Below are 24943 nucleotides of genomic sequence, written 5' to 3'. Positions count from 1 at the left end.
TAAGGGAATTCAAAAATATTGAACTGAGGGGCGCCTGGGTGGCTCAGTCGGTTGAGCACCCAACTCTTGATTTTGGCTCAGCTCGGGATCTCGGGGTCGTGGGCTCGAGCCCTGCATCAGGCTCCGTGCTCAGTGGGGAGTCTGCTTGAGAATCTCTCTTCCTCTGCCCCTCCCCCACCCTCTCTCCTCTCTCTCTCTCTAAGATAAATAAATAAATTCTTTTTAAAAATATTGAACTGAAAAAAATGAAAATACAGTATATCAACATTTCTGGGACCTAACAAAAGCAGTGCTAAGAGGGATACCTATAGCACTAAATCCATATCTGAGAAAAGAGGAAAATTCTCAAATCAATAATCTAAACTCCCACCTTAAGTACCTACCAAAAAAAAAAAAAAAAGAGTAAAATAAGCCCAGAGCAAGAAGAAGAAAGAAATATAAGAGTAGAAATCAATGAAATTGCCCCTCCCCCTGCTTGTGTGCACGGGCACCCGCTCTCTCTCTCAAGTAGATATATAAAATCTTAAAAAAAAAAAAAAAAAAAAAAGCGCGCCTGGGTGGCTCAGTCGGTTGAGCGTCTGCCTTCAGCTCGGGTTGTGGTCCTGCAATCCTGGGATCGAGCTCCCATCGGGCTCCCTGCTCAGTGGGGAGTCTGCTTCTCCCTCTCCCTCTGTCCCTCCCCCTGCTCGTGTGCACGAGCACTCTCTCTCTCTGTCAAATAAATAAATAAAATATTTTTTAAAAAAGAAACCGATGAAATTGGAAATTGAAAATCAAGAGAAAAAGAAAAAGCTAGTTCTTTGAAAAGGTCCAGAAAGTTGGCAAACCTCACACAAGACGGACAAAGAAGGAAGAGAGAGAAGACAATTACATCAAGAATGAAACAGGAGGCATCAAAAGGGTATTAAGAGGACTGTGATGGTTAATCTCATGTGTCAACTTGGCTGGGCTACGGTGCCCAGGTATTTAATCAAATGTTATTCTGGCTGTTTCTGTGAGGGTGTTTTTGATGACGGTCACATTTAAATCAGTGGACTTTGAGTAAACCAGATTGCCCTGATAACGTAGGTGGGCCTCATCCAATCAGTTGAAGGCCTGAACAGCACAAAAGGCAGACCTCCCCCAAGCAAGGGGGAGTTCTCCCGCAGACTGCCTTCTGACTTCATCTGCAACATCAGCTCTTCTTGCTTCTACCACAACTATTAGCAATCGACACAAGGACACTGAAATTAAAAACACAACCATTTACAATTATTCAAAATCCAGTGAAACACTAAGAGTAATCTAAAGAGCGTGTATGGACCTTGTATGCTGCAAATGATAAAATGCTGATGAAAGAAGTCAAAGACCTAAATGAATGTGGAGATACACCATGTTCATGGTTAGAAAACTCAAAATAGTAAAAATGCCAGTTCTCTCCAAATTGATATACGAGTTTACCACAATGCCTATCGAAATACCAGCAAGAGTTTTCTTAGATACAGACAAGATTATTCTAAACCGTATATGAGATGGCAAAGGAACAATTCTAGCTATAACAGTTTTGAAAAGGAGAGGAAAGTGGTAGGAACTGGTCTACCTGATTTCAAGAACTTATAGCTACAGTAATCAAGTCTGTGTGGTTTTAGCAGAGGGAGAGAAGCGCAGATCAATGGAAAATAATAGAGACCTTGTAAATAGACCCACAAAAACATGTCCAACTGATTCCTGACAAACGCAGAAGCATTTCAGCGGAGGAAGGATAGCCTTTTCAACAAATCACACTGGAGCGATTAGACACCCAAAGGCAAGAAAGACAGGAGGAGGAGATGGAGGAAAGGGGGAGTTGACAGGGGGAGGTAAGAGGGGGAGGGGAGGGAGGAGAAGGAGGGGGAGAAGAAACTCAACCTGAGGGTTTCACACCTTATACAAAACTTACCTTGAAATGGATCACGGACTTAAAACTATAATGCTTTTAGAGAAAAATAGGAGAAAATCTTTGGGATCTAGGGCTAGGCAAAAAGTCCTTGACACCAAAGACACAACCATAAAAGAAAATATTGCTAAACTAGACCTCATGAACATCAGACACCTCTGCTCAGACTGACCCTTGGAGAGCACGGAGAGACAAGCCGCGGACCGGGAGGAAGGGTTTGCAAACCACCTGTCTGACAAAGGGCTGAGAGACAGAATATATACACTCTCAAAAAAGTAAGTCGTCCACGTAAAACCCTGCCACAGACAGGAAGAGACATTCCAAGCAAGAGCATATGCAAAGATGTCCAGGGCCTTAGGCAGCAGGGAAATGCAAACTAGGTGTCAAAGGTCAAAGGTGGTGAGCCCGGGGAACAGGAACGCTGGTGAGGATGTGGAGACACTGGAACACTCGCTCGCCGTCCGGGGGGGGGGGGGGAAGCAAAAGTGTGCGGCCACTCTGGAAAACAGCTTGGCAGTTGCTCTGAAAACGAAACACGCAGCCGGCACATGACCTAGTTGTGCTCCTGCCCGATTATCCCAGAGAAATGAGGACTTCTGTTCACACCGAAAGCTGCACACAAGTATTCATAGCATCTCTCGTAGTAAATGGACCAAATCCGGAATAACCAGATGTCCTCCAGCAGGTGAGAAGGGAAACACGGCGCGCGCCACCCACGGCGGAGCACCGCTCACAGTGCGGAGGGACAAGCCACAGACACCCAGCAGCTGGGCCGCATCTCCGGCGAGTTACGCTGAGCAAAAGAGCGCAGCCCAGCAGGTTACTCGCCACGTGGTTCCCTTTGTGCAACACTAAGATGACACAATTTTAGGAATAGCACAGGGCAGGGCAGGGGCAGGAGGGAGGTGGCCGTGGTTCCGAAAGGTGGGCAGGAGCAATCCGTGTTGGAACTCCTCAGCCTTCACTGTGGATCCACGAACCAGCTTGGGCGCAAAGAACATGTAGAATCAGAGGCGCCTGGGTGGCTCGGTCGGTTAAGCGTCTGACTCATGATGTCAGCTCAGGTCTTGATCCCAGGGTCTGAGTTCAAGCCCCATGTTGGGCTCTGTGCTGGATGTGGAGCCTACTTAAAAAAAAAACTTTTTTTTTTAATGTGCAGAATTTAATACATGCACTAGTACAAGTAAAACTGGGGAACCTCGGGGCGCCTGGGTAGCGCAGTCGTTAAAGCGTCTGCCTTCGGCTCAGGGCGAGATCCTGGTGATCCCGGATCGAGTCCCACATCAGGCTCTTCCGCTATGAGCCTGCTTCTTCCTCTCCCACTCCCCCTGCTTGTGTTCCCTCTCTCGCTGGCTGTCTGTCACATAAATAAATAAAATCTTTAAAAAACAAAAAAAAAACTGGGGAACCTGGAGTGACATCAGTGAACTGTATCAGCGTCCATACCCTGCCTGTGATTCTCCTACTATCATTTTGTTTAGTTATTTTTAAAGATTTTATTTATGTATTTGAGAGGGGGGAAGGGAGAGGGAGAGAATCTTAGACTCTGCGCTGAGCGCGGAGCCTCATGCAAGACTCGATCCCACGCGGGACCCTGAGATCACGACCTGAGCCTAACACCGAGAGTTGGACACCCAGCCAACTGAGCCACCCAGGCGCCCCTCCTACTATCATTTTAAAAAACGTTGGTGACCTTCGGGCATAACTAACATGCACAGGGATCCTTCCGCGTCTTTTCTTGGCATCGCATATGAGTCTATAATTACCTCCGTACAATTTTCAGTTGAAAACACTCCTCTGCTAAGAATGTTTTCTGAAGAAATAACCCGAGGGACCTGCCAGGGCATCAGAGCAGGTGGGCTTCTCGGAGAAGGGCTCCCGGCGAGGCGCCTCGCCGGGCTGTGCGCTCGCCCGCACCGTGCGGTACCAGCAGCCGTCGGAAACGCGCCTGCGCGGCAGCATCTGTGATCTGAACACAGGTGAGTCGTACTTGGTCACGTGAAAACAGTAGCTTAGAAAAGAGTACACACAGTAAAGTCTTTTCTGTTTTGTAATCTGCGAGCTTGTATATAAAACACACCTAATTTGTTTTCCGGGTCATCCTTCGGGGCGGGAGTGTAGATAGGTCTCCATTTTCCTTTCCTTTGGTGTTGGCTGGACTGTCTGTGGCCAAGGGCATTCCTGTTATGATTATGGTTGCTAGATGAACTACAGCATACCCAGTTAAATTTTAAACTCAGATAATTTTGTCATATGAAGATGTCCCCTGCAATATTTGTACTTTTACTTGCCAAATCTGGCAATCCTAGTTATGACCGTGAACTCCAAATCCATTTCCACCTTGGAAAATAAAGTGGAACCCGAGGCGGCAGGCTCCTCCGTGCAGGAAGGCCAGGGCCAGCGTGCGTCCACCTGACCCCTCTGCACCACTTGCGGCCTGCTCTCACCTGGGCACCCGCCCCTTCTCACCAACGGTGCTTCCCAGGTTTTGGCGGCTCCATTCAGCATCAGACACCGCTGCTCCCCCTGGGATCATCAGGTCACCATCCGTCTTCGTCCCTGGCCCTTTGCCCACTCCAACCCTCAAGACCCTTCCGAAACCTGGCCCCTCCCTGCTCGACTTACCTTCCACACCGTCACTGGTGCCTGTCCCAGGGCTTTGGTGCCTGAGGTTTTCTGTGAGCACCCTCCAAGGACCCCAGCCCAGGCACCAGGCCCCTCGTCTCCCCAATGTGCTGAGGCTCGTCCAGCCAGGCACTGCTGTCAGTGTTCCCCGAGGCCATTCCATCTCCGCTGAGGTCATCACGGCTTGCTAGTGCCCCACCTGTAGCTCCTGTCACCTCCAGACCCTCACTGAGTCTTGTATGTTCCTCCTCAGGCCCCCACGGTGTCTGCTGGAGACGCTGTGGTTCTCCCCATGGACCATCATCTCAGTGCCGCCCCCACCCTGAGAGGTTCTGACACAGTCAACCCCAGTTCTCCTTCAACCCCCTCTTCTCCACCCCAGGAAGGGCTAAACCCCAACGAAGCCCCCAGGGGTTGTTCCCAGCCTCTTCCTTACCCTCACTTTCTCACCAGCTGGCTGTCTCCACCCTTGCGGCCTCCACACAGACAGGCTCCACCCACCCTCCAAGCAGAGGAGCAGGTCTGGAGGTGCGGGGGCTCCGGGGGATGCTTCACACCGTCCTCATGCTCCCTCGCTACCGTCATTCCCACTTCTCCGGTGCGGAGAGGGAAGCCCCGAGGTCTCAGCAGCAGTGCTGGGGCTGGCGGCTGGCCGGTGGCCCTGGGCACGCCGGGTCGCCTGCCCTGACATCAGCTATGGGCAGCCGGTGCCAGTGTTCACTGCACACCTAGTCTGCACCAGGGAGCCGCGCACCTGGCTGTTCCTGGCCGCATCACTCCGCAGGCTGGCTGGCAGTACCCTGACACCAACGTCCCCTCCTGCACCAAGACAGTGACCATCTGGCACAGCTCTGAGGTTCCAGGGCTGTGTGGCCGGCTTTCCGGAAGCAGTGAAGTGCAGGCCCTTGCAGCTCATCTAGCCCAAAAAAGAAAGGTCGCTCCAGGCCATGAGTGCCCCAGAGAAAAACTGTGGGGCACCTCCACACGTTTACCTTAGAGGCCTGGACTTCTCTGGCCTCTCATGGTACAAGCTGGCAATGCAAACGCTACAAAAACAGAATGCCGCAGGGCACTTCCTCCCACAGGTCCTGGGGGGCTGGAGCCTCCATTCTGGGCCACACCCACCCCAGGAGGCTTGAGAGGTCCCAGGAGAGCAGCGATGGGGATACCTGGATGGGGGATACGCAGGTGGGGGATCATAGTGGGGGGGGGGGCTGCCCAGGAGGGTGGGAATTCTGGAGTCCGGAGACTTTGGATTCACCTGGGGTCAGTACCCAACTGCACCTGCCACCATTGTGTCACCTTCCCGCCACAGTCTCCCAGGAGGGTGGAAAGTGCTCATCCAAGATGTGTCACGTGAACGGACACAGCTCTTAAATAGGGCCGCCATGCATCCTGACCGGCTGAGACAGCCCGGTTTGTGTGGGTGCTCGCTTCATGGTCAGTAGCACTCCCCTTCACGCTCGGAGCGTCCCTTTCAGGCCTGCGATTACACGGCCACCCTACCTACACAATGAAATCCTTCCTGGGAGGGACCAGAGCAGGCCACACCCGGCTGACCCGCAGGCTGTGGAAGGTGCAGGAGGCAGGGTGACCTGGGAAGGGTTGCTGCCACTCTGCCAGGGGAATCGCTCATGCCCACACCTAGCCTGTGCCTGGCAGTCGTGGGGACTCAACGTATTCGGCCAACACTTAGGACGTGCGTGCTCTTCTCATGCTGGGTATGGATACATCAGGGCACATATCAGAGAAGGCCCCGCTCTCCCGAGTGTTCATTGTAGTTAGGGAGGCTGGCCCTATAAACCTCAGAGAACGATGAAACTGGGAGACGGGGGTAGGGGTGCTACCTTATGGAGAATGGTCGGTAGAGTGACATTTGGGCAAAGATCTGCACAGGTGAGGGGTGAGGCAGGCAGACAATTGAGGCAGAGCATTCCAGGTGGAGGGAACGGCCTGAGCCAAGGCCCGAGGTGCGGCACAGAGGACAGCCTAGCTGGAGCCAAATCAGCGCGGGAGGGCAGTGTGGGCCTGGTCACCACAGCTGCGAGAACTCTGGCTGTGAGGGACGCAGGGAGCGCCCGGAAGGTGTCAGTGCACAGGTGACCACAGCAGGGACCAGGCAGGAGGCTGTTGATTCATCTAGAGCAGGAGTCCACAACCTTTTCTGCAAAGGGTTAGGTAGCAAATATTCCTAGCTGTTGCCCTCACGTGTCTGTTTCAAGGACCCTTCCACTTGGCTTGGATGTTGCGAAAGCTGCTGTGGCCAGTACCTGAGTGAGCGGGCGTGGCTGTGCTCCAGTAAACCCCACGAGGGCACTGACGTTTGAATTTCATATAATTTTCACATGTGATGAAATATTGTTATTTTGATTTTTTCCCAGCTATTAAAAAACGAGAAAATACTCTTAGCTCGGGGCAAATTAAAAAAAAGAACAAACAAACCGAAAGCCACAAACACGTGGCAGGTTGGATTTGGACTGTGCCCGTAGTATCCACGCTGCCGGATAAGCTATCCACCAAGTACCCACCGCTGCTCTGGGCCAGGCAGCACTCTCGGAGGCGGACCGTCAGGGAGTACAAAAAACAAAAAAAGAACACTCTGCTGCCACTGAAATTTGATAATAAGCTAGCACGTTATAGATGTGGAAGTCCTAAGCCCCGTCTGCCTGGCTCGGTCACAGAAGTCACGCCCCTGAGGCTGGAGCAGAGCGGTGCCCGGGAAAAGGTCACGGACCGGTGGAGGGGTGCGAAGGGAGCCATGGAGGGCGCTGGGCAGGGGGGCACAGCCCGACTCACCGCAGCGGGCCAGTCTGTGAGTGAAGACGTGTGAACACCCGCCTCGTTTTCATGCAAAATCAGCTGTAGTCTAAAACGGGGTGACAAGGAGCGGTCTCTAGGACACATTTCGTCTGCACAAGCCGGTCGGTCGACACACAAGTTCGTATCAGGAAACTGTACATTAAACGTCCAGATTCCTGCATACACTGAGGGCCCGAGTTCCCGCGTGTTCAGCAGCTGCGCCGCTGGGCGCCGCCCCCCCCCCCCGAACGCAGCTCAGGAGCCCCAGCCCACCACCCTGAGGCCTCCGGGTGCGGTCACCGCAGGGAGGGTCTTCTTCCCTCGCCCCCACAGGGTTTAAGTTTTAATCCCTGTGGTCCAGAGAACAAGGCCGCGCGTGGAAGCACCTTATCGTCTTAGACTTAAGGGCTTAAAGGCACCCAGCACGAAGCCGCAGCAGCCTCGGAGCCCCTGTGCACGAAGGAGGACACTCGCGCTGCTTCTGGGTAAGCCCGGCTCCCCGCGCTGCGCGTCCCGCGACCGTGGGCCCCGTGGGCAGCGCGACCCCGCGCCCGCAGCAGGTGGGCTCCCCGCCCCGTCACTCCGGGGCCCCGCGGCCGGGCGGGCTGGACGCCGGGCAAGCGCGAGTGGGACGCCGCCAACGGCCGGGCCAGGGGCGCCACGGCTACCGCGCGCCCAGCCACCGCCCGCAGCCCTTCCAGGAGCCCACCCGCAGCCCTTCCAGGAGCCCACCCGCCAGCAACCCGGAGAAGGGGGGAGGCGGGGCCGGCGCGCCTGGACTGCGCCTGCGCGGTTGGCCCAGCCGGGCGCGGTACCAGCCCGGCGCGCGGAGATTGCGCCTGCGCGGCCGGCTTGGCCGGGCCCGGGCAAAAGGCCGGCGTGCGGAATCTGCTCCTCAGAGGCTCGTCCGCACCAGCCCGGAGGCGGGGCCCACGTGCGGGGACTGCGCCTGCGCGGTCGTCCCGGTCCGGGAGCAGGGCCGCGCCTGCGTAGTAGGCCCGGCCCGGCCCAGGGACGGAGACTGCGCCTGCGTGGTCGGCCCGGGCTCGCCCCGTCAGCCGCGCATGGGTCTCTGGTGCCGCCCGCCCGCCCGGCCCCGCCCCCGGCCCCGCCCCGCGCCGCGCGGGGCCCTGGGAGGGGCGCAGCGTCCGGCGGCGTCGCGGGCGGCGGGCGGCGGCGGCGGCGGGAGGGGCCGGCGGGGGCAGACAAAGCCGTGGCTAATGAATGGGAGCGTCCGCCCGCGCCGGCCGTCGTCCGCAGGCGGGCGGGAGCCGCGCCGCCCCGAGCCCCGCGCCCGCGGTGAGTGCGCGGCGGGCGGCCGGGGCGGGCTCTGCCTCGGCCGCGAGCTCGCGCCCCGGGCCCGGCCGTCCTGGCGCGCCGTCGGGGGTCGGGGTCGGGGCCGGCGGAGCCGGGGGGCGGGGCGAGGCGGGGTCGGGGTCGGGCCGCGGGGCCGGGAGGGTGGGGTGGGGTGGCCCGGGTCGCCGCGACATTGTGTGCGCCGGGCCGGGGGCGGCTTCAGGGGCGCGGGCGCGGCCTCCGGTGGCCTGGACCCCACCCGGACCGCCCGACTCGGCCGCGGGGCCCGCAGCGCCTGGGCCGGCCCGCTCCCCGGGGACCCCCGGCCCGTGCCCCCGCGCCCAGGCCCCCCGGCTGACAGCTGGCGCGCGGCGGGGCCGGGCAGGTCGCGCCCGAGGAGCGTTTTCCGGACGGCAGCATTCTGTTGACAAAACACCTCGAGTGGTAGAAAGTTGTGCGGCCGGCCGCCCCTCGCCGCCGCGGGCCCGGGTGCTGGGGGGCCGGGGGCCGGGGAGGCCCGGCCGGGGGTTAGGTGCTGGGGCTCCTCGAGTCTCCCCCGAGCACTTTGCCCGCCGCCGCTCCTGCGCGCTGCCTTAGAAATTGCCTTTCGGGTTATCTCTAGATGTGTTTGGTGTTGAGTGGTGGTTCCGGGAAGAGCGAGCCGGCGGCGTCGGTTAAATGTCTCAGGAAGCACATGCTGGTGAGGCTCGTTAGTCGTCTCTGTCCGGGTGCCGCTGTTCAGATTTCGTGGATAAGATGTGAGTCAGGTTGCGAAGTGTAACTGCACATGCTTTTCAGCCGTAGTTTTTCTAGACCCAAACTCGGTCATCTGTGTGTCTTCTTTCGTTCGCTCTTTTTCTGTGAGCCGCGCCCCATTGCTGGAGGGCGTCCGGGCCCCCTGCGGCCCCTGTGCTTTCTGCCGCTGTGGGGTGACCCCCCGTGCACGCGTGCACCTCTCTGGAAGCAAGTCTCTGCCAGGCTGGGCCATCAGGAGAAGCGTCTGCTGGTATTCTCTTTGTAAAGAAAAAAAGGGAAGTTATTTGTTTTGAAGTTAACTCTAACTAGATCAAGTGCATAGTTTTTTAAAAATCCACTTCAGGGTTACCTGGGTGGCTCAGATGGTTAAGAGCCTGCCTTTGCTCAGGCCGAGATCCCAGGGTCCTGGGATGGAGTCCCGCATGGGGCTCCCTGCCCAGCGAGGAGCCTGCTTGTCCCTCTGCCTCTCCCACTCCCCCTGCCCCTCGTGCGCATGCTTTCTGTCTCTCTCTCTCTCTGTCAAATAAATAAATAAATAAATAAATAAATAAATAAATGTTTTTAAAAAAATCACTTCAGACTTTAATGAGGAGGGTTTGTTAAAGCAAGGGTATCCTTTGTAATTTTTTATATAGAAATATTAATATTTGTTTTGTCTATATTGTGATAAAATTAGGAGACTTGAAAGGATTTAGTTGGAGTCTTTAAAAAAATACTATGAATAAGCCAAATTTCAGTTGGTCACTAAACAAAGCTACCTTTTGAGAGAAAAGCGCACACAGGAGTTGGACTGTACTCTGAGGGCTTCCTGTGGGATGTTGGTGCAGGGACACACACCTCCCAAAACCCTAACGCAGGTCCTATCTCCCTGTCATGCTCTGCGTTTTCTCAGTACAAGATCTAGCACGATGTAAGACATATTCTGTGAATCCACAACGTTTCAGAGGACGTGGTTAATCCCCTATGTTGGAAGAAAGCTGGGACTCCGTGTACCTGACAGGTGACTACCTGACAGCCTCCCCTTCCCGCACACACTGTTCTGGTTATTTCTGATATTTTGGCCATGAAGACTCTGCTCTCCTTTAATGTCACTGTGTGCAAACAAGGAGGTTTGTAAGTAGCTCACGCTGCAGAAAGAATGTTCTAACACCTTGGAGAAAGATTTAAAGTACATTATGAGGGCAGTTGATTGAATCCTGTGTCTGTGCCGTGGAGCTGATGAGCGGTACTCACTGAGTGGAGGAACCGTGTGCATGTGCGTTTCAGGCCCTGTCCAGCATAGAGTTTGGACAGTGAGCACAACTGGGAGGTGGAGCCGTTGCAGCAGGCCGAACAGGGATCATGGGCAGTGCATGCCTTGTCTTCGCTTTGCGTTTGCAGCTTTCCTTTGCCTGGCCTTAGCTCCTTCGGTTTGTGAACTCTGGTCTGATTTCCTTCTTTGCCGGGATGATTGCCTTGTGAGGGGAGGGAAGCAGGTGCTTGATGCTGGGCACGGACGTGGCGCCAGAGCCTCGGATGGCTCTCCCTCGCCAGCATTCTGTTTCCTTCTGAGCTTCTCTGCACAAAACACAGTTTCCAGTCTGCGACTATCGTTCCTCTGATTACTCTTTGGTTTTTAAGGCACTATTTAAATCTCAGGGCTTGAGAACATGAGCTGTAGGAATCCGTTCTTATTTACGTTCTGTGTTTTAGTGAATTTAGCTGCATAAAGAGTCACGATGTGCCTCTGACCCTGGCCCTCCTGTAGCCTCTGCAGTATCGGGACTCCACAGATCTCCGGTCCATGCCCCTCCCAGGGGCTCGCCCTCTTTACATCCCTGTCTTCCTGCCCTTCTCCCTCACCCCACTTTCCAGCACCCAGATGTTTCTTCATTTTGAAATGGCTCAGATCACTTCCTGTTAATTATTTGATAATGTGCTTTTGGTGGTTCAAATTCTGGAAAGCACTGCTAGGAGAAAAATAAGGCCTTTCCTTCTCATGCTCCCAATTTTGAGGCACAGGGTCCTGGGAGACACACAGGTGCTTGACTCTGTGAGGATTCTGGCCTCTTGTTCTGTACCTAGCACGGTTCTACCTGCTGGGGGCAGTGGACAGCAATGGTTTTGAAAAGAAGGCCTTGCCCTCAGGCAACCTAAGCAGTGATGCTGGGGATAGACTTAAACCAGAGAAAAAGGCCCAGCGAGTGCTCCCAGGAAAAGTACAGGCAGGTGTGGGCAGAGGTGATGGGCAGTTTCTGTTTGAGAAGTATGTTTCAGGAAGACCTCTTCTCGGAGGGAGTCAAGCATGAAGGGTCTGGGGCCACAGATGGAGGCTCCAAGGAAGAAGCCTCAGTGTGGTGAAGAGGCTGGCCCCTCTGCTTGAGCCCGAGTCCCATGGGTACCCTTCGGGTCCGCGGCAGCCTTTGCTCCTGATGGGCACCGCTCTGTAAAGGCCCCCCAGCAGCTGCACCCCAGCCCTTCCCCAGCACTCACCGCTGATAGTGGCCTGGGTTTGGGGTGGGGTGGGCTGTCCCCTGCTGGCCCACCGCTGTGCTCTCTATGCGATGGCTTCTTGATCTAGATGGGGAGGAGCTGGCCCTTGGCTGTGTGGCCCTGCACCTGCTCTGTCCTGCTTCACCACCTCCACAGATGTGACCATGAGAGGCTGAGTTTTCACCCAAGGCCACTGCTAACTGATTCTCACCTTATGGTCTGCTCGCTTGCTTGTCTCGCGAGGGAGCAGCGTCAGGAGCAGTGAGCTCTTCGGGAGAGCTCTGGTGACTTTGTTGCAGAGGCCATATTCCACATCCTGTAAGTAAAAGGACGCTTTAAAAACTCTTGGTAGCTTCCAGCCACAGCAGCAATTTGAGACCTATCCCTCATAGGACTGCCCCGGTCCCCGTGGAAAAAGGTAGGCAGCAAGGGTGCTGGTGTTGGGTTAGGGGACACAAAGAACGAGTGAACAGAACCACCCAAATAGCCCTGGTCTGTGACCCAGAACATTTCAGGGACAGAACAGGGACCAGCTGACCTTAACATGGTCTGTTTGCTTGCTTTGGAATGTGCTTTGTTTCCAAGGTAGCCTTATCACGATTTCTGACCACATCTCATGGAAAGGGCTCTGGTTCTGGGTTTCTGAAGTTTAACCCTTAGAAGCTGTCCCTGGCTCTTGGCTCTGCCCCCCATCTCTGCATAGCTGGTATTGGATTATAGTTTTTCTTTGTGTGAGCACAGTGACTTTGAGGCACTTGATGCTCTTGCCACCCCTAGAATGCGTTAGTTATGGTGACACACGCTCAGAATATGTGAAAGGTACTCTCAGACATAGACCAGATCTGAATTTATGACCTTGGTGGGAAGACTGTTGTCTCCAAGTGTGAACCAGGCAGGGGTATCGCTGTGGCTCATTGATTCATCGAGAGGGTGTGAACCCTGAGTTGGACGCAGCTGTGCTTCAGTGTTTTGAAGGTTCTATCATGATGTTTCCGACTTAACAGAGAACGCTTGTGAGAGTGTAGCCGTGACTGCTACCTTCTGCCCATCTGGTGCTTGCCAAACTTTTCCAAAGGAAATTGCAGCTATCCCAGCATGTCACCCCTAAATGTCCTTTTCTCCAAAGAGGCAGAAAGGGACTCTTCTTATTGGACCCGCACACCATCACTGAAACCACATCTAGGACAGGGGACAGTAATCTCTTTGCATCCCCCCGGGCCAGTCCCTGCCTCCATCCCCCCACTTGCCCCCAGTCATCTTCGGTAGCTGATTTCTCCAAACCAGAATCGAGTCTAGGTCATCATTGGCCATTATGTCTCTTTAGTTCTTCGGGGAGAAAACGTCGCCCACCCTGGTGGTTTTCCGTGACATTGACGTTTTGAAGAGACTAGACAAGTTGTGTTGCGTCTGCCTAGTGTTCCGGATCTGTTTTGTGCTGTGTCGTTTTACTTGTTCCTCTGCTTCCCGTGCTTCCCCGTGTGCTGTGATCTGGTGGCAAGAGGCTCAGTTGGAGTCAGGCACGTTTTCATGAAGGCGATGCTGTGTGCTTCCTGCCGCACCATTCTGGGGGCTGTCCTCGTACTGATGCCAGCTTCCCCATGTTCTGTATTTTATCTGCGTCCCCTCATCTGGGTGTCCTGAGACGAAAGGACAAATGCTGGACCCTCCCCCTTTGTCACCACTCATCAGGGGAGCAGTACTCATGACATTTAGCTTCACTGTGGTAAATGCTTCTGTTTTTCCTTTTTCTGTCTTGAAAATCAGTGCGGAGTAATGGATTTTTATGTATTCATTGTATTAGGGTCTATTCAGATCTTCTGTTTGTGTTTGGGCGTTCACATGGTTGTAGCTGAGCAGCTAGGCGCCCCGCTGCGCCAGCTCCTGGTCCTCCCGCGGCGTCAGCATCGTTCTGAGAGCGCTTCTGGCCCCTAGCCCTCCCTTCCCGACCTGCCAGCAGGGATTGCTCCAAAGTGCTGCGGTCCCTTTCCGTGCAGAAAAGTGTTGGTGTGTGCACTGTGTTTGCATATTGTCACGATTTTAAGCACCTATCTGATGGACAGAACTAGGAAATGTTTTTTTAAGACATGGTGAGTTCATACTGATATTTTCAGTACGAAATTATATGGTTTTACTTAATTTCTTTGATTTTTAAAATTTATCCTTATCCTGAAAATCTTGATTCTTAATGTATTGGCATAATTACTTATTTTATGCTCAAGTATACATAAAACAGGGTGTAAAATTAGTATATTGTGTTACTACTACTAATGGGACTCCTTAGCAGAGTTTAAGGTGTTTTGGTATTTGTCTGTTTGTCTTTAAGGTTTTATTTTTAAGTAGTCTCTATACCCACCAAGGGGCTCGAACGCATGACCCTGAGATCAGGAGTTGCACGCTCCACCGGCTGAGCCACCCTGGTGCCCCTTGGGTGCTTTTGTTTTTAAGTTCCTTTTGTTCTTGGTACATATTATGTTGAGGATTAAGTGCTGTGTTTGAAAACAAGCCTCTTGATGAATGTTCTTTTGTCTGTGGTTGTGTTGTCCATTTGATATACAGGTAGGTTTTTTTGTTTCAGATTTGGAATTTTTAAATTTTATTTTTATGTTCAAAATCGCTACATGGCTCAAAAGTCAAAAATCATATGAAAGATATCAGAAATTTCACATCCCTGTTTCCTCCACTCTTTATAGGCAAGCAACTGTTTTTGTTTCTGGTTTTCCTGCAAAAATCTTGGGTTTCCTCTCTCGTCTGTCATAAAAGGTAGCAAGTACTGTTCACACTGTGTGTATCTCCCTTCTTTATTCACCATGTCTGTGACTGTAGCGGCCCTTCCTGACGGGCGTGGAGTGGTTTTCCAGCTCGGCCTGGGGAGTGCGACGGTGTGTGTGTGATGACTGGGGCACGTGTTGTTTTGTACTTGATGAGCTCTATCTTGGGGGTCTGGTCCTAGTTGTGGGATTGCTGGGTCCAGGGATATGATTGTAGGAGGTGTTTTCATGTGTGTCGCGTGCCCCGCCGCCCCCCGCCGCGCGTGTCGTCCCATGAGTGCTTCTTACAGCCTCGCGGACGGAGAATGTTTCCCAGCTCTGGGTCGTTGGCAGTCTGACCCAGTGAGATCAATTCTTGGAGTAGTGTTTCTTTAATATGCTTTAACTTGGATGTGAAAAGGGAAAATATACTTCACTACATCGGAAATGCTTGGTAGCCGAAGGGTTTGACATCGTGAAATAGATGGCTGTGTTAGAAGGTCACCGAGTGTGAGCGGCTACGGGCGGGAGCCGGGCCGCTGTGCCTCTGAGCGCCGTCTCTGCTCCTGCCCTCCGCATTGGAGTAGTCGGAAAGCGGTTTCTTTCATCCTTTCAATAAAAAATAACGGTAGACTCTCCAAGTGAGACCATTTCCGTGCATTTACTTTCTCTAGCCTACAGGAAGGAACCTCTGATGAGCTCCCTTTTACTTTTTGGTAGTTTTGTGTTTGAAATGAAAAGTAAATAAATTCAAGAGACTTTGGTTTTGGGTGCCTTCTTTCTGTCTCTCCTCCTCTCCCTTCCGTCTCTTGGCTCTCATCACAATTTGGGATTGCTGTGCTCCGTGTCAGAGTATGACGTTATTTCCTTCATCGTCGTAGTGCCCGGCATCCAGGTAGCCCTTGGGCTGCAGAGAGCTGGGGCCGCCTCCTGTCCTGGGGGACCCAGGCTGTGAGTAGCAGTGACGACGATTGTTCTGGAAGGATTCTGTGTTACACATTGTCCTTGATTACCCTATTTCTGTTTGCTGGAGAATAGTCAGAGCCATGGTATAGTATAACTGCTTCCGGATGCCATCCAGATAAATCCCCTCCTGAGTTTTGGGGTAGGTGGCAAAAACCAAATTAGTCTTTACACATATGTAAAATTATCAAAACTGCCTCAGCAACATAATCCTTTTGTGGCTTGAAAACCAAAGATAACATGCTTCTTTTTTTCCTTTAATTTGTGCTGAAATAGTAGGAAAACATGATTTTCTTTAGTAGTAAACTGCTGCATTAAATGACAGTATTTTTGCTAATCATGATTATGAAATAACAGCAAAATTAGTCAAGCAATAGAGAAATAGAATAGAAAGTGTAAGCCTTTCATGATTATTGGAGTGAAGTTTTACACACCCTTGGAGACATGTATGTGTGTGGATGCACGCTCACACCCAGGGCAGTCGGGCCGACCTCTCATCTGCCAGGAGGGCCGCCGTGGGGGCACTCCCTCCTGCTCAGGTGGGACAGAGGCATCGTGGGGCACTCACATGGCCGCTGCCGAGAGATGCGTAGAGGATTTCCAGCTTTTAACTCTTATTTTTATTTATTTTTTTAAAAAGAGATTTTCTTTATTTATATATTTATTTATTTATTTGAGAGAGTATGCACGTGAGTGGGGTGAGGGGCAGAGGGAGAAGGACAAGCAGACTCCACACCCAGCGTGGAGTCTGACGCGGGGCTCAGTCACATGACCCTGAGATTCTGACCTGAGCCGAAATCCAGAGTGGGCCACCCGACCCACTGAGCCACCCAGGTGCCCGTGACCTTTCACTGTGCAGCAGTGCATATGCATGCAGAGAAGTGCTTATCTTAGTGAGTCGTCACCAGTCAGCAGATGGAAAATTGCCCCTGTGCCCCCATCCCTCCAAACCTAAAGTTCATAATTTTTGTGGCTCATACCGCTGTCCTTCATATCCGGGGGATCCCACAGCCTGTGTTCTTTGGTGTCCAGTTCCTGCTCACCGGTGTAGTTGCTGGGTACGAGGGCGGTTGCTTCCTCTGTGTTACACTGCTTGGTATTCCACTGCTTGGATGTATCATAGCGTGTGTCAGTAGCCAGCTCTGGACCAGTACGAATACTGCCACGAACACCTTTGGACTTGTCCTTTGCCGCGCGTCTACGCGCATCTTGTTGGTGTGACCCTGTGAGTGGTCATGGATGACACCCGTTTTACCAGGTGCTAGCAAACGTGTTCCAGTGTGGCCGTACTTGTCTGTCGCAGACCGTCACCAGCATCTGGCATTATCCGGTCAGAGAGAGAGAGAGAGAGAGTGTGTGTGTGTAGCCATTTTACAAAGTATACATTGCTGTGGCTTTAATTTGTATTTCCTTGACTTTTAACTTCCTTAATTTTCACGTGGCCTGATTGTCCATCTTCCCTCGGTAGATCTGTTTTGCCCTAAATCAAGGTTAAAAGGATATGTTCCCCTCTTCTTCGTTGTTCTGTTTTTAGTGTGACCGTCCATGTAGTGTGATTTGGGGGCTGGTGTGAACTAGCAGTCGAGTGTGTTTTTTCCACAGAGCGATCTCATTGTCCTGGCACCATTTCCTTAACAGATGCTCCTTCCTCACTGCTCCGCATCATCTCTGGCTTAAGAAACCAGGTGTGTGCAGACATGGTGGGTGGGTCTGTTCCTGGACTCTCCAGTCTGCGTCGGTCTGTTGGCCCCTGGACCCAACACCACGATACCCTCAGTGTAGTTTCATAAGGTGGTTTTTGTTTGTTTGTTTAAGATATATTTATTTGACAGAGAGAGAGAGAGCACAAGCAGGGGGAGCGGGAGAAGGAGAAGCAGGCTCCCCGCTGAGCAGGGAGCCCAATGCGGGGCTCGATCCCAGGACCCTGGTATCATGACCTGAGCTGAAGGCAGACGCGTCACTGACTGAGCCACCCAGGCGCCCCTGTTTTGTTTTGTTTTTAAACTTTTTAAAGTCTAGCACAGACACAGAACCTGGGTGAAGTAAATGTACAGCTTGAGGGGTTATTGTAAGGCAGACATTTTTGTGACCATCGGTTGGGTCAAGAAAGAAACTTTGGCTGGCCCCAGAATCCTCCCTTGTATCCTGTCCCTGTCCTGTGTCCCTCCCTCCCTCCTCCTGACAGAAGTAACTGCTGACCTCACCATTTTGGCAGTTCCTTCCTTTTCTTCATATTTGATGGCTGAGTTGCGTACCTCGAAATAGTAGTTTTGCCTGTTTATTCAGAAGACACTAGCTCACCTCCCCGCTCCCATGGAAGTTTTTTGTGGTTGGGCTTGTGTTTCTCACAGTCTAGATTTTGCTGGTGGCGGTCCTCCCGTGTAGTGTGATCTATCCTTGGTTTCCTGTAAATGGGTACTTGGATATAGAGGTTTGACCAGATTCTGGTTTTCAGCCTCTGGCAGGACTGCTTCACAGGGATGTTGTGTTGCTCCCTGAGGAGGCACCTAACGTCTGGTGTCTCTCTTTTTTAAAAGTAGGCTCTGTGCCCAGCGCGGAGCCCAGTACGGGGCTTGAACTCACGACCCTTGAGATCAAGACCTGAGCCGAGGTGGAGAATAGGATGCTTAACCAACGGAGACGCCCCGGTGCCCCTGGTGTCTCTCTGTTTTGATGCTGGCCAAGCCAGCGACGCACAGACGCACGTGCATTAATTCGTAACAGGTCACAGAGGTCACAGAGTGCGGTGTTCTGGCAGAGTCACTGCTGCTTTGTCTATGAGCTGGACTTCTAGTAAGAGGGGCCTATCATTATGATTTGGTCACCTAGCTCTACGCTTCATGTAGGACACCCAGGATAAATGCTCGGTTCTTCTCTTCATGTTTTCAAAATAATGAATCAATTTTCTATCATCCTCCAAAGGTGACCCATTGAGGATTTTATTTTAGTATTACGAACTCAGACTTAAACATATTGGATGGGGGCGCCTGGGTGGCTCAGTCGTTAAGTGTCTGCCTTCGGCTCAGGGTGTGATCCTGGCGTTCTGGGATCGAGCCCCACATCGGGCTCCTCCGCTATGAGCCTGCTTCTTCCTCTCCCACTCCCCCTGCTTGTGTTCCCTCTCTCGCTGGCTGTCTCTCTCTCTGTCAAATAAATAAATAAATCTTAAAAAAATCAATAAACATATTGGATGAATTTTCCTGTCTTGTTCATGGTCCTTCCTTATGTTGAGATCGTCTCGCGTTTGAGCAGCAGCAGCCTTTATAAGCCCCCAGACACTTGTGGCACACTTCTAGCTCATTCTCCCAGGTTCCTGCTCTCTGATGTGCCAAGATGCTCCAGGCTTGTGAATTCTTCCTGCCCCAGACCTGGGATAAGCCACTCTGTCAAGAAGCCCTGGTCTTTGTTGATAGGAAATGATATTTCAGATCCACAGTCTGCACGTTAGGGACACTCATGGCTCTTGGGTTGGTGGTTGTTTCTGGGTCTGTGCGGTGGACAGAGCCAGCATGTATATTCTGATCACAGACGGCAGCCTGTTTATTTGACCTTTTTTATCTTGCATCCCTACCTCTCTCCACCAGGAACCCCGGTTCTCCAGGACGGAGGAGAGTGTTAGACCATCACTAGGTGCTCATTTGCTGTGCGTGTCGCCACATGTGTCACTGTCTCAGACTGACCGGCAGTAGCACGGCACCCATATCGTCACGGTTTGCATGAGACCTGCTCTCTGTCCTCCATAGTCCTTGCAGAGCCTAGCGTTTCTCTCCCAGAAACCCTCATCAGTCTTAGCTCTGCAAATAAATACATGCTAAGTGCTCACACCTGTCCCTGTGTTGGTGTCTCTAGACTTTCTTGGTTGAGATCTCTTCTCTCCTGGGGTTCTCAGGAAGGACTCATGGAAAATATTACCTGAATTCTTGCATGTTGATAATAGTTTTTATGTGTCCGCTGTAATTGAAAGTCAGTTTGACTTTATGTCAAATCCTCAGCTCACATTTTTTTTCCTTTGAATACCTTAAATATTATTCTCTTGTCTTCAAGCATAAAGCATTGCTGTCAAATGCATGGTAATTTTACTTTCTTTCCCGTATCAGCGACTTTGTTTTTTGCCTGAATAGCATTCTTTTTTAGTGTTGCGAGGCATGGATTTCTCATTCAGACGGCATGCTCTATCAATATGGAGCTCCACAAGTTTTATTTCAGGAAAGGTTTTTAAGTTTTTAGTATTCTTGTCCCTGGCTTTGTCGCCTCCATTTTTGCGGGGGTGGGGAAGGGGCTTTGATTATGTGTGTGTTGGATCTTCTTTACCACCCTTTCAATTCATTTCTCTGGGGTCTTTTTTTATTCCTTCATTTGTTTTTCATTAAAAAAATATTCCCCTCCTCTTCTGTTTCTTTTAAGTGAAATCAGTTGTGGAGTTTATTTATTCTTACGGTGCTTCTAGCTAAGTCTTTATTCTTGAAATGGTATTTTATTTCTCATATTTTCTTAGGACCCATGGTTGAAAACAACATAAATTTGGAGGTCAGGTCTGAGATGGGTCACACTGGGCTGAAATCAAGGTCTTTTTGGTAGGCTTCCTTTCTTTCTGGAGGATGCCCACATCCTTCGGCCAGTGGGCCTCTTCCTGAGTCTTCAAAGCCAGCAACACCACATTGCATGGGCCTTTTTTTTTTTTTTAAGGTTTTATTTATATGAGAGACAGCATGCACACGCATGAGCGGGGAAGGGCAGAGGGAGAAGCAGACCCCCCCTCAAGTGTGGAGCCCAATGCGGGGCTTGATCCCAGGACCCTGAGATCATGACCTGAGGTGAAGTTAGTCGCTTCACCGACTGCGCCACCCAGGTGCCCCAACATGGCCCTTTTTCTGAAGGTGTCACTCCCTTTCTGTCTTCTGCCTCTCCCACTACAGAGACCCTTGTGATCACACTCGGTTCCCCGCAGATAAGCCAGGATAATCTTCCTTAATTCCACAAGCAGCCTGGTTAGTAATTCCTCCTTGCCATGTAACCCAGCATACTCACAGATCTGAGGGTTAAGACATGTACTTCTGAGGGGCCCACTATTCTGTCTGTCACATTTGTGTTTATATAATACTAGGGTTTTTTGTTTTGTTTGTTTTAATGTAAGGTGATATGACTTAGGCAACTTTTTCTGGCTCCATGGTGCTGCTTTCCCTGTGGTCCTCTTGTACTCTGGAAAACATTGGGGCCTCCTTCGTGCATCTAGTGATCTGTAGTTCTTCCTTGCTGTTTTGTCTGGCTTTGGGATGGAGGTGATGTGGCCTCTTAGACTGAGCTGGAAAATATCCCATCCTCTTATGTTTTCAGAGAGTTCGTGGCATGTCAATAGTATTTCTTCTGTAAATGTTTGAAAAAATTCACTAATGAAGCCATTTGGGCACACGACTTTCTTGCAGGAAGATTTTAAATCACTCATTCAATTTTTGTACTTGTTATAGGTCCATTCTGGTTTTCTAATTCTTCTCAAGTCACTCTTGGTAACTTATCACTTTCTAGGGACTTTTCCATTGTACCTGAAGTTGTTGAACTTGTTGGTACAAAGTTGTTCCCACATTTTCGCGAACCTTGTCTTGTATTCTTGGCTAATCTAGGTAAGGACTTGTCGATTTGCTTGACCTTTTAAAAGAATCGACTTCCGGTGTTGTTGATATTCTGTACCACTTTTCTGTTTTTCATTTCATTCATACCAACTCTTGTCTTTATTATTGCCTCTTTTCCTGCCTTTTTTTCCAGTTTGTTTTTTAAGATGAATGCTTACTTTATCATTTTTTTTTTACATGCATGGTATGATTTCAGGGGTTTTTTTAAGTTTTTATTTAAATTCCAGTTAATATACAGTGTAACATTAGTTTCAGGTATACAACATAGTGAGTCAGCACTTCTGTATGATTTTAGTTTTTGGAATTTATTGAGACTTGTTTTGTGGCCTTTTATGTGCATGTGAAAAGAATGTGTGTTCTACGGTTTTGGGGTGGAGTGTTTTGAAGAAGTGCTTACATTATTGATTCAAGTTCTTCTTAATACAAGTATTGAAAGATATAAATTTCTCTCTGAGCACTTCAGCATCTTATAAATTTTGGTGGGTTATGTTACTTTCATTTGGATGAAAATATGTTGTTCTTAAGATTTTATTTATCTGACGGAGAGAGAGGAAGAGAGCACAGATGGGGGGGGCAGCAGAGGGAGAGGGAGAAGCGGGCTCCCTGCTGTGGGATTCGATCCCAGGACCCCGGGATCATGACCTGAGCTGAAGGCAGACGCTTCACCGACTGAGCCATCCAGGTGCCCCACAGATGAAAATACTTTCTAATTTCCCTTGTAATTTCTTTCTGACACATGGATTATTTAGAAATGTACTTGTATTTCCAAATATTTATTAATTTCTCAAATTCTTTTCTGTTACTGTTTAATAAGTTAACTGCATTGCAGGTGAAGGACATATTTGTATAGTCTCAGCCCTTTTAAATGTAGTAAAGCTTGTTTCCTGGCCTCGCATATGGTGCCTTTTGCGCGGGGGGGGGGGGGGGGCGGGGGGGGGCGGGTGTCGGTGCAGCCGTTGGGCAGGGTGGTGGATGGTCTTCTGCCGCTCAGCTGGCTTCCCGTCCGGCTGTTCCAGCTGACCTGTTTTCAGGTTTGCTGGTTCATCTGCCCGATTCTGAACCCATCTAGGGAATGTTCCCTTGTACTTCTACATTTCAACGAGTGATTTCTGCTTGGTTCTCTTTTATGATTTTTCCGTCTATATTGATATTTCTTTGGTGAGACTGTTATTCATTGTTTTGTATGTTGTCTTTATACACCGTTTGCTTTAATTCAGTCAGCACATTTCTAATGCCTCATTTAAAGTCTTTGTCTAGTAAGTCCAACATTTGGGCCCTCTCAGGGACAGTTTCTTTGGACTTTTTTTTTTTCTCCATATATGGGCCATACTTTGCTGCTTTTTGCAAGTTTTGTAATACGTTGGTATTGTTGAGAACTGGACATCAGATCCTCCTCGCTCTCGTGTTTGTTGTTATTGCTGGCGACTTGTTTTGTTTTAGCCTGTTTCTCTTGTGGCTTTCCTGAAGGAATTCTAGAAAGTCTGTGTTCCTTGTAGTGTTTGGCCAGTGAAGTCTCTGCCTGGGTAGCTTAGTGGTCAGTTAAGGACTGGTCAGAGATTTCCTTAAATGCCTTGACCTGGTGTGTCTGCCATGTCTGCTGGAGGCTGTGTGTGCACATGCACCTCTGTCCTGGAGCACCTTGCCCTCGCCGTCACCCTGTGCCCTGGAGCACCTTGCCCTCGCCGTCACCCTCTGCTTGCGCCGCACTTCAGGGGCGGCCAGAGGGGAGCGATTGGGGTGTCTGTCCAGGTCTTTCCTGGGTGTGTGCACAGTTGTGTGCGTGCATGTCCTTCTGCACCCCCAGGAACTTGTCAGAGCTTTTCAAAGCTCCCCACACACATCTTTTGCCCAGATCTTCCCTTTAAGCCTCTGACCAGGCTCTTTGCTGGCCCCGACTGGTACTGCAGCTTCAGCAGCTGTGGTGTTGAAAACAAACAGCTGCAATTTTTTAGCAAACTCCCTGGGGAGAGGGTTTTTCTCACAAAGCAAGCTCTGAGTCAGGTCGCCTCACAGCCATGCCCTGTGAATGGGGCTTTTCCAGGAACCTGTGACAAAGGTCAAATAGTGGCAGGGCTGTCGCGTGGGACTTTCTGTGGGGCTGCTGGTTTCACGGCTCCCGTGGGGAAGAAGGATGGCCGTTCAAATGTCACAAGTCACTGTTCTGACAGAGGCCCAGTCGTTTTCTGAGTAAGCCCTCCTCAGATTGTTGTGAGCCTTTCGTTAATCCCCAGAGCTCTGGCCACTCAGACACGGACAACTTGGCAGCGCTCTCCTGGTTCTTATGGAGCTGTGGATTCCAGAGGTCCTCATCCTGACGTTCTGGAGCAGTGGCTGGCTTTCTGAGGCCCCTTCTCAACCGTCCTCTCTTCTTTGATCCCCAAGCTGCTCGATGTAGTCTGTTCCCACAGTTTCTTTCATGCACATCTTTGCCCTGGAAGGAACTTTTTGGCTGGTTGCTCTGCTCCAGCGTCTTTGGACCTTCCCGTGGACCCCTGAGCACTGCACCGCAGTGCAGGAAACACCCCTGACTCGAGCAGCGCAGCCTCGGGGCTCCAGCGAACACCTCTGGGTTGCTTCGGGGTTTCAGTGTATCACCTGCCCAGGGCTGCTTTTTCCCGGACAGATCTACTACCACACGGGCCTTCTATATATTTTTGGCTTGTTCTCTGTGCTTATATTTTGGAGTTAAGGAAATTCCTAGTTGGTTTTGCGCTGGTGCTGGTATCCTCCTTGAGACTGTGGTTTTGGTCTTCTAGTTCTGTGCTGTGTTGTCATCAGAAACAAGTGAACCTAATTGTATTTCAGATGAATAAAACAGCTACATTTAAGGGAGAAGACTGACCCAAGAAACTCTTAGACACAGTGCTAAACCTGCAAGCCCAAAGAGGAGCTTTTATAAACTACTGTCTCTACTTTGAAAGCTTGTTTATCCTTGGTAGTATGGGTTAGTGTCCTGAAACTACTTTCTGGATATTGTAGGATTGAGCAAATGAGTATGCCATTTAAGGAGAGTGGGAGCCAGATTTCACACTGTTGGAGAGAGAAGTTACAGATACAGAAAAAAGGGAGGCTAGAATGATCCTGGGATGTTGAGTTGAGATTGGAGGTATCAGTGAGAATTCTGGTTTTTATTCACCGTGCACACGCATGTAGGTTTGCTTGTGTGTTGATGGTTTTAGTTAATTCCACTGAATGGGCCCGGAAGCACAGGCCCTCAGGTGCAATGGGCGGACCAAGCACCTTGCTCTGTACCCCAACCATTACTGTTCTCTCGTGGTTGCTGTCCTCTCTGCGTTACTCAACTTCCCTGGGGAGTTGTGTTATTTCTGCCTGAAGGACCCCCTTGTGCATTCTCTTCAGTCCAAGCCCCCTGGGGACACATTCTGTGTTTGATTTTTCTGACAGTGTTTTTATTTTATATCAATTTCTGCAGGAATATTTTCACTGAGTATTTTATTCTGGTTTGGCTTTTTTTTTCCCCAGGACTTTGAAGGTATCATTCCTTTGTCTCCTAGGTCACATTGCTTTTCTTAAAAAGTCAGCAGTCTGTCTGATTTCTTTTTCTTAGACTACTTCTCATGGAAGTATACTTCTTGCGGAAGTATTCTGACAGAGATTAGGAAATGCACTCCTCGCGCAGCTTCAGCGGGTACCAACTCATGGCTGTTTGTTTATCGGTCTCCCCCGCTCAGTTATTCTCAAGCAAATACCCGAAATCACATTTCACTTGGACCTATTTCAAT

The 24943-nt window shown here is 50.9% G+C and overlaps 1 protein-coding gene across 1 annotated transcript in view; it reads left to right on the top strand.

Moving 5' to 3' along the window:
- The first annotated feature begins 8480 nt into the window (after positions 1-8480).
- The window catches only part of ZBED4 (zinc finger BED-type containing 4), a 33304-nt gene continuing 16841 nt past the window's right edge, over positions 8481-24943 (top strand). Inside the window, exon 1 of the mRNA XM_045815459.2 lies at positions 8481-8638. The gene's annotated coding sequence lies outside the window, so the exon portion shown is untranslated. The remainder of the gene's footprint in view (positions 8639-24943) is intronic.

The sequence above is a fragment of the Ursus americanus genome, chromosome 17 (assembly GCF_024610735.1).
Source record: "Ursus americanus isolate L20-20 chromosome 17, mUrsAme1.1.p, whole genome shotgun sequence".
Lineage (NCBI taxonomy): Eukaryota > Metazoa > Chordata > Mammalia > Carnivora > Ursidae > Ursus > Ursus americanus.
The sequence above is the reverse complement of the archived record's forward strand: the minus strand, read 5'-3'. Positions and strand labels throughout refer to the sequence as shown.